This window comes from Manduca sexta, chromosome 28, assembly GCF_014839805.1.
Source record: "Manduca sexta isolate Smith_Timp_Sample1 chromosome 28, JHU_Msex_v1.0, whole genome shotgun sequence".
Lineage (NCBI taxonomy): Eukaryota > Metazoa > Arthropoda > Insecta > Lepidoptera > Sphingidae > Manduca > Manduca sexta.
The window spans coordinates 19,443,598-19,456,789 of NC_051142.1; the positions used below are offsets into that span (position 1 = coordinate 19,443,598).

The following is a 13,192-nucleotide window of genomic DNA, read 5'->3' on the forward strand; positions in this document are numbered from 1 at the left end:
CTCATTGTTATGATTGTTAACTTATACTGTTGCGGTAACAAGTAATAACACAATGGCGAATACTAAATTCGGGACGATCAATTATTTGTAATCTGTAGAAGGAGATATATCTAAAATTATTTTTTTCCGCTATAACATCACGCTATGACCAATAGAAAAAGCGGACGAAATTGATTCCTTTCGAGAGCTTCCGGTGCGTGCGCCGAGTAAACGGAAGTTATGCAACAATCATACATGACGGATTTATCATCTTAAAATGTTCTTAAAATAAATATTACAAAGCAAATTTCCCCGCCGCATCTATCTGCCTATCTAAACACGATAAACTCAAAAATGAGTAATAGAATTATCAGAATCTGGTACATCTGGAGATAGGCGCGTTCAATCAAAAAGATAGACCTCTTCAACTTCCAATAGCATAGACTTCCGCGTATCTTCATTGACTAATTCATAAATACGATTAAGATAGTTAAAATGAGTGCATATTTATATATGTGTGGTGAGATATATTCAGAAATGAGGAGATGCGTAGGAGAACAAAGGTTACCGACATAGCCCATAGGATTAGCAAGTTGAAATGGCAGTGGGCCGGGCACATAGCTCGAAGAACCGATGGCCATTGGGTTCGAAAGGTTCTAGAGTAAAGGCCACGTACAGTCAAGCGAAATGTCGGACGCCCGCCTTCAAGGTGGAAGGACGACCTGGCTAAGGTCGCAGGAAGTCGCTGGATGCAGGCCGCTTCCACAGGTCGACGTGGAGACCCTTGGGGGAGGCCTATGTTCAGCAGTGGACTTCCTGTGGCTGAAATGATGATGATGATATTTGTTCTCCACGAGGAAATCGTTTAAATGTCCAATAAACCCAAGGCGGTGTGAAACACGTATATCAGGTTTACCAGAAAAACAGCAATGGCGTACTTCGTCAAGCCCAGCGGTGTGGGTCTTTGACTTTGGCCATACTTGCCAACACCCACGATTGTAACAAGAACAACCCTTGCGTATCCCATAATAATTCCACAAATTCCCCAACTATTTAAGGTGTTGGGTTTATTTCAAGAAAAACACAGTTGCCGGTCGGTATTTGGAATTTCCATTTGTTTGGCTTAATGATTCGTATGTAATGTAAACATTTACTATGTATGTACACTGAGCAATGTGTGTGTGACGTCACAATGAATTGCCTTCTCTTATAAAGGGCAAGTGAATTGTTCTGGGGTTCTCGTTTTTTTTAAACGGGCGCGGCAAAGTGTTTCTCCAGCACCTGATGGTAAGTGGAGTGGGGTTCAATAGAATATCGACTGACGAGAGATGATTACCCCCGACACTCGACACAATTTTGCCGGCCTGTTGGAACCGGATATACACAGGCGGAACCCTGAACGCGACACACTTACGTGGCCCACTATGGCGGGTTTAACACCTTGTGTACAGTGGTCGCTATCCGGGCGGATATAAAACATATCCTACCACCAGCATGCTCGTATGTAATAGTGTAATTAGCACCCTTTGTTTCAGTTCTAATAGCGATCGGATATAGCCTTATGGTACCCAGGAGCAGTATTAATGAGTTCACGAAGGCTGCCGTGTGCTTGTAGTCGGCAACAGATATAACCGCTATGTTATCACGCAATGACGCGGGTTCTTACGCTAAGAACTCACGAAGCGGTTTTTACCCGCGCTCGCCGCGGTTGCGGGCCCGCAATTCCTGTAGAATGCAAAAATAAATGCACATTTCACAGCGCGTTTTACGCCCGCACCCGCCAGTAAAAACCGCTTCGGGAGTTCTTAGTGTTAAAGCGATTTCCCTGTGAAACAAATCCGTTTTGTCAATTTCTGTCATCCAGTAGAATTAACTATTGTGTTCCGGTTTGAAAGGTGTTGAAGCTAATGTAATTACTTGCAGTATGAGACTTAACATCTTATGTGGTTAATACATTGCTTTGGTATTGAATTATATTTTTTTGCTTTAATAAAATATGTTATCGACATTTAGTATTTCTTTACTTCAGTTTTTCCGTTACGCACGCTCTGATAGAAAAACATCTTTTGTAAATACGCCAAATTTTATGACGGCTTCTGAGAATAACTGCGTTTAGTCGAATTGAAAAGTTCCAAGCTATTCGTATTTATTTATTCAAATGCGTCAGAAGCTTTTATAGGCTATAATAGGAGTTCAGTTTGTAATTTGATGTTACTACTGCTCAGGGTTTGCGGACAAACGAGGTTTACCATCACCGCCATTTTGTTTTAGTAGTAGTCAATCGATTTATTAAACACGTGTCAAGATATAAGTATTTCATATCGAGCATTATCCCGCTGTTTGCACTAAAAAGATACAACATGTCATGTTTTAATAACACGCGATCCCGTGTCGCGAACGTGTTGATAAACTATCAGCTTCCTCGAATGACGTGTTTGGTCGAATCGTTTCGAACGGAGCCATCGTTTTTAATTATATTCATGTTTTCCTCGTCATCTTTATCGTGTACTGTGATGGTTTTTTCCTGTTTTTACTCGTGATGGTTGGGTGAACTGTGTTGTGTAATCTTAATGAATGATAGAAATTATTTATTTGTAACAAACTCACGCGATTTACATCCGGTTCTGACAGGCCGGCATAATTGTGTCGACTGTCGAGTAATTATCTCTCGTCAGTCTTCTGAAAATTCTTTCGTTAATATGAAGGTAAGTTATCCCCGATTTAATATTTTGTTTCTGGCGATTAACTTCACCCACAGAACATAATAGTATGTTTACATAACATTATGTCGATATACATCGCTGTCTTTATGTATATTGTTTCCGAAGCGCAAATCGAACCTGTGACCTAAATTTCAGCTGATTAATCACTTGCCGCGGTGCCGAGGTCGATCAATTATAATGAAAGTGTATTCGTTTAATTAATTCATGGATATACGTATAATCAATATCATTTACGAGACACTGGTTCCAGTGACGTTTTCTTACTATTACAATTTTCTTTAAAAGTAAAAGTACTTTGTAATGATCAGGAATGTGTAGATCGGGCTGATTCTGGTTCTCTCCAGTATCCATGACGAGCTAACCGGAAAACTCTAATCGAAATAGCTATCGGGACGGCAGAAAACGTGCGTATAATCCCGCATCGATATCGGGACAAATCAGGAAACGGCATACCAATAAAATAAACCAGAAACATGTTTCTGCATGCTCGTCGACTGAGTCATTAGTTGTTATGTGTCATTTACGGTAATCAGACTGGTTATGCCCTACTAACCGGGAGAGAGGCTCGGTCATGTCGGATTGCTGTCTCACCGGACTGTGAGAGTGAAAGAACAGAATGTGCACCCGTGTGTTGCGCACACACTTGTGCACTATAATATCTCCCGCGTACTTGGCTGATCTCCGTTGAGATTGCTGCCGTGGCTGAAATTTGGTTGGGAAGGAATCTACTAAGCAGCGTAAAACTGCTCGCATATTGCTTAAGGGCTTTAATGTTCGCTGTTGCTATATATTTATGACTTATTTTGTGTTACTCGGGTACTTGAGTGAGGAAACTCGATTTAAAATCAATGCTATCACTTAAGTGGTTAATCGTAACACTGAATACACATTCGTCACAATAATAATTATAATATTAGCCGTTATACTGTCCTACTGTTGGGCACCGGCCTCCGCTACTACTGAGAGGGTTTAGGCCTTAGTCCACCACGCTGGCCTGCGGATTAGCAGACTTCACTCACTCTCATTCCTATAGACAATTTCTCAGGTATGTAGGTTTTCCCACAATGTTTCCCTTAACCGTCAAAGCAAGTAATAATTCACAAAGAAAACATACTGGTCACAATGCCAACCCAATAACGTGGTGAACTAACGCCTAAAGAACAGTAAACAAGGCCCATACCGAATTATGGTACTGTTTACTCAACATTGGTATTCATATTCTATATACAACATAAATGAATCCCTATTTCCCTTGGGCACGCCATCACGCGTGAACGGCTGGACCAATTTCACAATTTTTTTTTGTGTTTGTTATTGTCAGGAGAAGGTTCTTATGAAAGAAAAAATTAAGAAAGTTGAGTGGAACGTTAGAAAATTTAAGAAAAGTTAATTTCAGCGATTGACAGAATGCGCGCTGCAAATTCATAGTTAAGACGGGACAATGTCCGTCGGGTCAACTAGTGATAATATATAACAATGCCACAATGTAGTGCCACGTGGAGCGGCCGACATGTCTGACATCGCAAAACAGAACGTAACAATTTATCGTACTATTGTAATTAATAGTGATTACATTGTACATTACGCGAGGGTACGTTCTGAAACACGTGTTGGTAAATAGGGTTGGCATTATGACTTATTTGTGATTTTTTTCATAAGGTAGGTGTTGTTCGCGTTTCGTGTAAATGACCTTTCCCAACATGAAAATACAGCTGTAGACACAATTGTGTTTAATTTTACTTCTAGTGGCGTAGCTTGATAAACAGAGGCCTTATATCAAAATTTGTAGAAGGACCTTGAATCGCCGGATTTATACTATATTATTATTTATTTATTTATGAGCCATTTAATATGTGTTGCCCCGCACGTCCTACGCGTGCCTACCATGCGCAACTAAAAAAAAACGTGCTCGATTTCATGTTTTAGTGTGATAGGGTTGGTTGCTTGCTTAGGTGTAGCGTAAGGGCTAAGAGCAGCCCTTAAAGTTCATGGGCCTCGTTTGTTTGATACGGCTGATACAGCTGTAGCTACCTTAAGAAACATCCAAACTCCTTCGCAAAGTTTTGCAATATTGTAGTTTTATATAAATATTTATTGGTCAAGCACACGAACTTGCATTTATGACAAGTCAGCAACAATGTTAGCTTCACAACGAGCAGCTATCTTTGTATCTATTGGCACAGATATCCGTGTTGATCACGTTCCTTGATAATACCAGTCAAGCGCGAAACTACTTGGATCGCGTACCGTGGGGTTTAGCACACGATTCCGCACTAGAAAATTTAAAATCTTTATATTTGAAATGAAATGAAATGAAATGATTTATTTGAATCTGTAAAATGTTATACATTATTTAGATTCCGTCAATATTAATTCTACCACCAGTTCGGAAAGCAGTTTTCACCAGAGAAGAACGGGCAAGAAACTCTGGTGTTGCTGTTTTCAATCAGTTTAGGGTAAAGACTACAGTACATGATATAGTGAGAAGAGAAAAAAAAAGTTTAGAGCAGTTCATTTATAGGCTCGTGAAATAAGGAATAAATTAATTTAATTTTTTATATGACTGCACAACCCTCTCAGGAATCATGAAATTTCTCTATTATCCTTATAATTATTTCCTCCCAGCACCTCTAGCAATTAGAAATTAGAAATGTAAGCGAAATGGGCAGAACAGTCCACACAAGCAGCACTTGTCACGAGTATGACGCATGTGCCAGCCATCGGCCTCCTCAACCGTATTGTAGGGAAGTGGCCGACCCGTCACACGATTTGTGTAGTATATTTAAAATCGTACAATGTCTTTTTATTTTATACTGTAAACATTTGTTGGTGGTAGGATATATTTTATATCCGTCCGGATAGCTACCACCTTACACAAGTTGTTAAAATCCGCCATAATGGCCTACGTAAGTGTGTCGCATTCCGGGATCAGCCTGTGTATATCCGGTTCCAACAGGCCGGCATAATAGTGTCTGTCGAGGGGTAGTTATCTTTCGACAGTCGACGTTCTATTTGACTCCACTCCACTTACCATCAGGTGCAGTAGGATCATGATGCCTTGCTCACATATAAAAAAGCCACCTGTTTTAGTTTAAAAATAGACCAATTTAAAGTCAAGACATACGAACGCCTTAAAATTAAACTCTTTTTCAGTCCAGTCCCCCTCGTGACCACGAAGGCTGCAAAGTCTTCGAAACGTCGGGAGAAAACTAAAACATTATAACCGCGATAAATTCTGAAAAATAGTTTCATTTTAATGTCTAACATTCGCGTAAGCATAAGAAATCATTATACGGACGCCTTTCATAGTTTTTGCGTATTCAACTCTGAAAACGTATAAAAATATAGTTTGCGTTTTTTGCGCTGTGTTACGCAGTTTTCAATATGTCGTGTTGTTAAGCTATTAATTACTATTTACAACACCGTATAAACTTTGTTTACCTAACATTTACTCACGTATTACGCGCAGTTAAACAAATTGCTACTGATAAGCAAGGTTGTCAAATATAATAATAATAAAAATAAAATTATAAATAGTATTAATTCTTAACTTGAAAACTAGTATTGCGTCATCATTGTGGGTTTCATCAAGCTATACTCAATCAGTGGGCTACTGATAAATAGGGTTGTCACATGTCAAATATAATAACAATAAAAATAAAATTATAAATAGTATTAATTCTTAACTTGAAAACTAGTATTGCGTCATCATTGTGGGTTTCATCAAGCTATACTCAATCAGTGGGCTACTGATAAATAGGGTTGTCACATGTCAAATATAATAACAATAAAAATAAAATTATAAATAGTATTAATTCTTAACTTGAAAACTAGTATTGCGTCATCATTGTGGGTTTCATCAAGCTATACTTAATCAGTGGGCTACTGATAAGTAGGGTTGTCACATGTCAAATATAATAATAAAAATAAAATTATAAATAGTATTAATTCTTAACTTGAAAACTAGTATTGCGTCATCATTGTGGGTTTCATCAAGCTATACTCAATCAGTGGGCTACTGATAAGTAGGGTTGTCACATGTCAAATACAATAATAATAAAAAAAATTATTATAAATAGTATTAATTCTTAACTTGAAAGCTAGATTGCATCATCTTTGTGGGTCTTATCCAGCTATACTCAATCAGTGGGCTAGTGATAAGCAGGGTTGTCACATGTCAAATATAATAATAATAAAAATAAAATTATAAATAATATTAATTCTTAACTTGAAAGCTAAATTGCATCATCTTTGTGGGTCTTATCCAGCTATACTCAATCAGTGGGCTAGTGATAAGCAGGGTTGTCACATGTCAAATATAATAATAAAAATAAAATTATAAATAGTATTAATTCTTAACTTGAAAGCTAGATTGCATCATCTTTGTGGGTCTTATTCAGCTATACTCAATCAGCGGGCTAGTGATAAGCAGGGTTGTCACATGTCAAATATAATAATAATAAAAAAAATATAAATCGTACTAATTCCTAATTTGAAGACTAGCATTGCGTCATCTTGTAGGTGTTATTCAGCTATATCTCTGGCCTGCCGATCTGTCGCAAATGGTCCACCTGACTTCAAGATTTCACTACAACTAAAGAAGCCTTTCCCAATATCACTTTTACAAACAAGGGGCGAATCTTCGTAGATGAAATGATCCATATCATGAGTAAAGGCGGTCTGAATCCTGCTATGAGTCATATTATTCATCCGGAATTATCAAAAATTCATATATCTCACGTACGGCGTTTATCAGATAAAAATCTTTTCTATCCGGGAATAACAAATATATTATGTAAGTAGTAAGTAGTACGTAAATGTGATGTATTTTATCAATAAGTATCATTGATCAATGATACATTATACCTACATTGTACATATGATTTCTTTATTCCGAGTCGATATACACTTCACTTTCATATGGTAGTGGTTGTTATGAAGTCTTTGACTCGATTCCTCGACTAAGTAATCGGTAATCAACATTCGTGCTCTATTTATTTATTTATTATTAAGTTCTCCAAAGAGTCAACACATACATCAATTACCGCTTAACATAAACATAAAATATAGTATGAATCATCTCAATCATCAATATTTTACTAAAGGAGACACAGCATGCATTAAGTATTTAAGATCTCTCTCGTTCTATGTAGCGATTGGCTTACTATTCAGATCACATAACCCAACATGTCAATTTATGTTTGCAGTAGTTGCGCCTCTGCCTACACTTACAGGGATAAAAATGTAGTATATATCATTTAACAAAGAAACTATTTCAACGTTTGATTTAGTAATGTCTAGATTACATTAATTTACTGGCGGTAGGTCTCTCATATGTGAGAGTCCGCCTTGGTAGGTACTGCCGCAATGTCTATTTCTACCGCCAAGCAGTAGTGTGTAGTCACTGTTCTGTTCCGGTTTGAAGAACATTGTAGCTAGTGTAGTTACACCATTAGTTAATGGATATAATAAGACTTAACATAACAACAATAACAAGACGTCTATATAAAACGTTTGGAAAGTGTGCAAAGACGATTTCTATATCACCTCTCTTATGGGGATCAATTAGCCGCAGAAATACCTCATTACTCAGATCGCCTGAAGTACTACAATATAAGTACCTTAGACGCACGCAGAAAGATGATTGTTCTATTATTTTTGCAAAAGATGTTTAATGGTAAGTTAGACTGCAATGAGTGTGTAAGTGTCCTGAGTATTAACGCCCCAGTTCGAATTCCACGAAAAAGCGTATATAATCTTTTAAGTATCCCCTTATCTAAAACTAACTTGGGTCACTTCGCTACTGTGCCAAGGCTCTGTAGGCAGTATAATGCACTTGCAAAAACGCATGACCTTGATATCACGGACATTTCTAAGTACAGGAAACAAGTCCTACAACTGTTACGTACTCACAATTAATAATTATAATTAATCACATTCACCACCACATGTTATAACATAAGATGTTGTTATGTTTTGTCACTTCTTATGTTTTATCCCTTTTGTTTGTTATTCTAAATAATATTAGTAACAAATATTATTATTTTTGCCGCTGTACCAATATATAAATTTGCATGCTGTGGTCTCCTATAATTGAAGAGGCACGTCACATTGTTAATTATACCAATATTACGACATTGTATTTATTATATGCCGTGTATCCTTTGTTGGAGGTCCTTAAATAAATAAAAATAAATAAATAAAACATCTCATATCTAAGGATGACGAGCGCAGTAGAATACTAAATAATACTTTGAGATTCAAAGTGTTGGATGGTGTTTCTACTGTTTATGGGCGGTCGAATCGTTTACCATCAGGCGAATGACAAGCTCGTCTCGTCTTTCAAAGCAATAAAAAAAGAAAACGGGTCATGCAAGGTTAACCACACAACGTTTTGATAGTGTTTAATAATTTAATTTCTTTTTTTTTATCAAGGTTTTATAATACAAATATGTACTCTTGCAAGCATTGGTAAAACCGCAATAATTTAATGTAAACAGAATATGGCATAAGCAACGATAACCTAGTTGCGAGTGGAACGCATTGCCGAGACGAATGTCCGCAGGTTCAAAACCCAAGGGCACGAAACTCTGACTTTTCTGAAGTTACGTGTATTCTGTTGCTTGCTTTAGCGCTAACTCAAAAGTCGTTTTTCATAACAAGTTTGTTAACTCTAACGCAATACCACTTTACCTGATCTGGGGATCGAACCCGAAACTTAACACTGCAATCGTATATACCTGCCAGAATACAATTACGCTATCGAGGTAGTCGGATCACAAGCAATTTTAGGAGTTGTAATTTTTTTTTATTAGTTAGAATGACGAGACGAGCTTTCCGTTCGTCTGATGGTAAGCGATACGACTGCCTATAAACAGTAGAAACACTATGCAACACCTTGTATTACAAAGTATTGTTTGGTATTCCATTGCGCTCGCCATCCTGGGACATGAGATGTTATGTCTTATTATGTCCAGTAATTACACTGGCTACAACTGAAAATTAATTTTCTCATAGCATGGCAATGGTATGGAGTGTTTTGTAAACTTAAAGCACGATTTGTAGCCACAATAAGAAACCAGTAAATAGCAACAATCAAAATCGATTCAGCAATTTCATAGAAGCGTAACTAAATTTCGCTTACAACGTGTATATCGTAATGTCATTGTATCTGTATCTTTGTTCCAAGAATCAGTTCGTGTTTATCATTGGATTCTAAGCAAATACAAAGGAAATTATCATTGTATAAATGTTTCATATCAAATGCAATGTTGGTTTTTCACTACGTGTGTAAATTAAACGGAGGACAAGTGACGTTGAACCTATTGCAAGTGTTTATTTGTTTACCGCCATTTTTAATTAAAGATTTCGAGCGCTTTATTTTATTTTAAAATGGACCAATGAGGATAAAGTTTTTGACATGCTTACATATGAGTCTTTTGATTGGTTCATTCTCGGAATCGGATTGAAGATTGAGATTGGGATCGTTTATTGAAAACGGCTGGTAAAAGTGATCAAAAATCTTTTATTCAATGTACCACAAGTTGTAAACATAAAATCAATTTCCATTTGTATTTGAATTATTTTTACAAATTACATTTGTTTTGAAATTGGAACCAAAACTAAATAAATTATGAAAATGTTACATAAGTTTGATTAGATTTAAGACTCTATCCTCAAAGATTAGCACTGTTTGAGCTCAGAGATGAGAGAGTTAACATAGTTCTGGTTACTGTCGAAAGACATAGTCCGCCCTGTAATCGAGAAGGCTGCCAAGACTTCGATACGTTGGCAGTAAAATTAAACTAATTATCATGCTCTTTAGCTGGATCCTCTGGCATTTTGATCATCCTACCACCTACAGTCACACCACTACTATAATAGCCGGCAAACAACTTAGAATCAGCGCATGTATAGCGAAGCGCAGCGCAGAGAATTTGTTACTGTCAAACTATTGCGAATAAATTTTATTACATTAATTGATTTTGAATATTATTTCAATGAAAACAATGTCGATAACAGTTTAACTTTTAAACACACCATACGCTAGTGGGAGGTTTTATTATACGTTAGTATAGTTAGATTGAAGTATAATGATTTCTTATGTTTACGCGAATGTTAGAGATTGAAATAAAACTATTCTACGGATTTTATCGTTTTTTTTTATATTAGATTGAAGTACTTAAATTGTCCCGTCACGTGGTATTTTGCTCAAGTTGTTTGTCGTCTATTGTACAAGTCTAGTTGTTACGCTAAGATGAAACACTGGGAGTCGGTCTGCCAAAAGGTCAGGTCAACTAATTATGATGTTGAACCTCACCGCGAGGTCACCGCGCGCCCGTCGATAACCAAGGTCCGTGCCGCGCGCAATTAATATATTTTTTTTTATTTTATAGTATTTGACTGTTGTAATTGGTATTGATTGGTGAAAGGTTTGGTGTAGTGGCAAATGCAGTTTGTTTTAAGAAGTCTAGGATTCGATTCTTAGCTGTAGCAATTTTTTTATTGCGTTGATACTTAAAAGAAAATTTTGTATTACATTAAAAACAAAAAGAAAATCCGCCTTCAAAAACAACTAAACACTGAAAAATAATTTTACATAACAGATATATTATACTGGTTAGCAATTTTGGAGTCGGTGACGTAATTAAAATTGCTACTTAAGCTAGATAAATACATGAACCAATGTGAAGATAATGTTTTATTTCAGTTAGTCACCGACTCCAAAACCAGCATATACCTGTTATATAAAATTATTTATAACCTCCTTTTTTGTAGTCGCTTAAAAATGCATAACTACAAATGTCCAAGTTAGAAAAAAGATAAGCAAAGATCCTTCCTTAGTTTTTCTAGTCAACAAAAGCCTTTAGACGCGAGAATCGAACCTGCGTACTCTAAGCATCACTTCTTTGAATCAGGTGCAGTAAAGCCACTTTGCCGAGTCATAATAAAAAAGCATATTTAATGCGAAGTGGAGGCTGACAAATAATAGATTATTTCTTATCAGCCCTTACATGGTTGGCCTAGTTGCAAAATACTGTTATAAAATGATCCCCTTTACCGTACCGAAAAATATGTGGTAGTAGGTCTTATTACGCTGGATATATTAAATTGTATTTAAGAGCGTTTACGCATCCGCGCGCCGTATGTCTCAAAAACAGCACTTTTCGAAGGAGATAATATCCATCAAAACATTATTTAAAAAACATATGAATTAGTAATTATTATAGAAAATTTTGTTGTCTAAAAATCCTGAAGAAAAAAGTTAGTAGAGAAAAAATATCTTTTTATGTTTAATTCATGAGAAATAAAAATTCAAAGAATTCGAAAATTTCAGAAATGTTGGTCATTTAAATGATTTTTTTATCACTATATCATACTTAATTGAATATAATATTGGATTACTATAATAGAAGAACATCTCCTTAAAAACATACAATTTAAAAATTCTACAAAATTAGTTCTGTTATTTTTCTATAAATATTTTAAGTACCACTATAAAACGCAACGCGCAAATCGCTTCAAATTAGTCCGCCTTGAGGCTTTCTAGAGAGAGGACGTATCGATCGTCGCTCCGGCGAGACTCCGTTGGACTTTGCTGTGCGTAGAAAAAATAGTCACGTGTATACAGTGATTGCCACATCTTAGTATTTTAGTAAGTCAAATATTTTTTTCTTTAATGATTGCCAATAATTTTAGTAGTTACTATAAATTATTATTATATTATTATGTTTCAGACACAATGGGAAGTAAAGCTATTTCTAGGCAAGAAAAGGAAACGTAACAACGCAAAATTCGTCATATTAAATTTTAAAGGCCGAAATATCCATGATTATTAATTATTTTTACGTTTTTCTTTCAACTGCGAGAACTAATCACTAACTAGACGTGAATTTAAATTCTTTACTTGTCAATACTTGTTTAGTTACCCAGATTAAAGGTGAAACAAAATGTATGAAAATGGACCTTGAGGTATCGCCTTAAACAGAAATTATGTTAGTTATAAAACAAAGAACATTATAAAACAAATTTTCAGTAAAATAACTCTTAAATGAAGCGCTGTAAGGCTATTTTTCTGTGACTATTAAAAAGGTTTTGCTTTATACGTTAAAAAAATGAAGTAGGGTTTCCATAAAGGTAATGTAATTGTATGTCATGATTTTCATTTGACAGATACTCTACATAAGTTCACGAGTCATGACTTCGGAAACGCTATAAACATTATTTGCAGAGCGTATTTCCGTCCCATGATGATACACTAGGTTATGTACAAAAATACGGTTGATATGGTCCATTTTCAAAACATTGGTAAGTCTATACTGTAGCACTCAGGTACATTGCGGCTTTCTATTGGTAAAGGATTTTTAGAATTGCCGCAATGGTTATAGAGATCTTCTAATTTCAAACACACATACTTTGTCTGTGATACTAATAATATTGATGTTATATCTTGACCAGGAAAATAAGAAACCTCGTCATGAAATACTATG

At 36.0% G+C, this 13,192-nt stretch overlaps 1 protein-coding gene across 3 annotated transcripts in view; it reads left to right on the forward strand.

Annotated features, from left to right (window-relative positions):
* LOC115446373 (probable multidrug resistance-associated protein lethal(2)03659) overlaps positions 1-13,192 on the forward strand; it is a 53,641-nt gene that overhangs the window by 11,330 nt on the left and 29,119 nt on the right. The window contains exon 1 of one of the 3 annotated variants that reach the window (XM_037444701.1): positions 2,663-2,684. The exons of 1 other annotated variant lie outside the window; for it this stretch is intronic. The gene's annotated coding sequence lies outside the window, so the exon portion shown is untranslated. Of the gene's footprint in view, positions 1-2,662; positions 2,685-12,330; positions 12,358-13,192 lie in introns of those variants that run through there. One more of the 3 variants, XM_037444700.1, reaches the window with a different exon arrangement.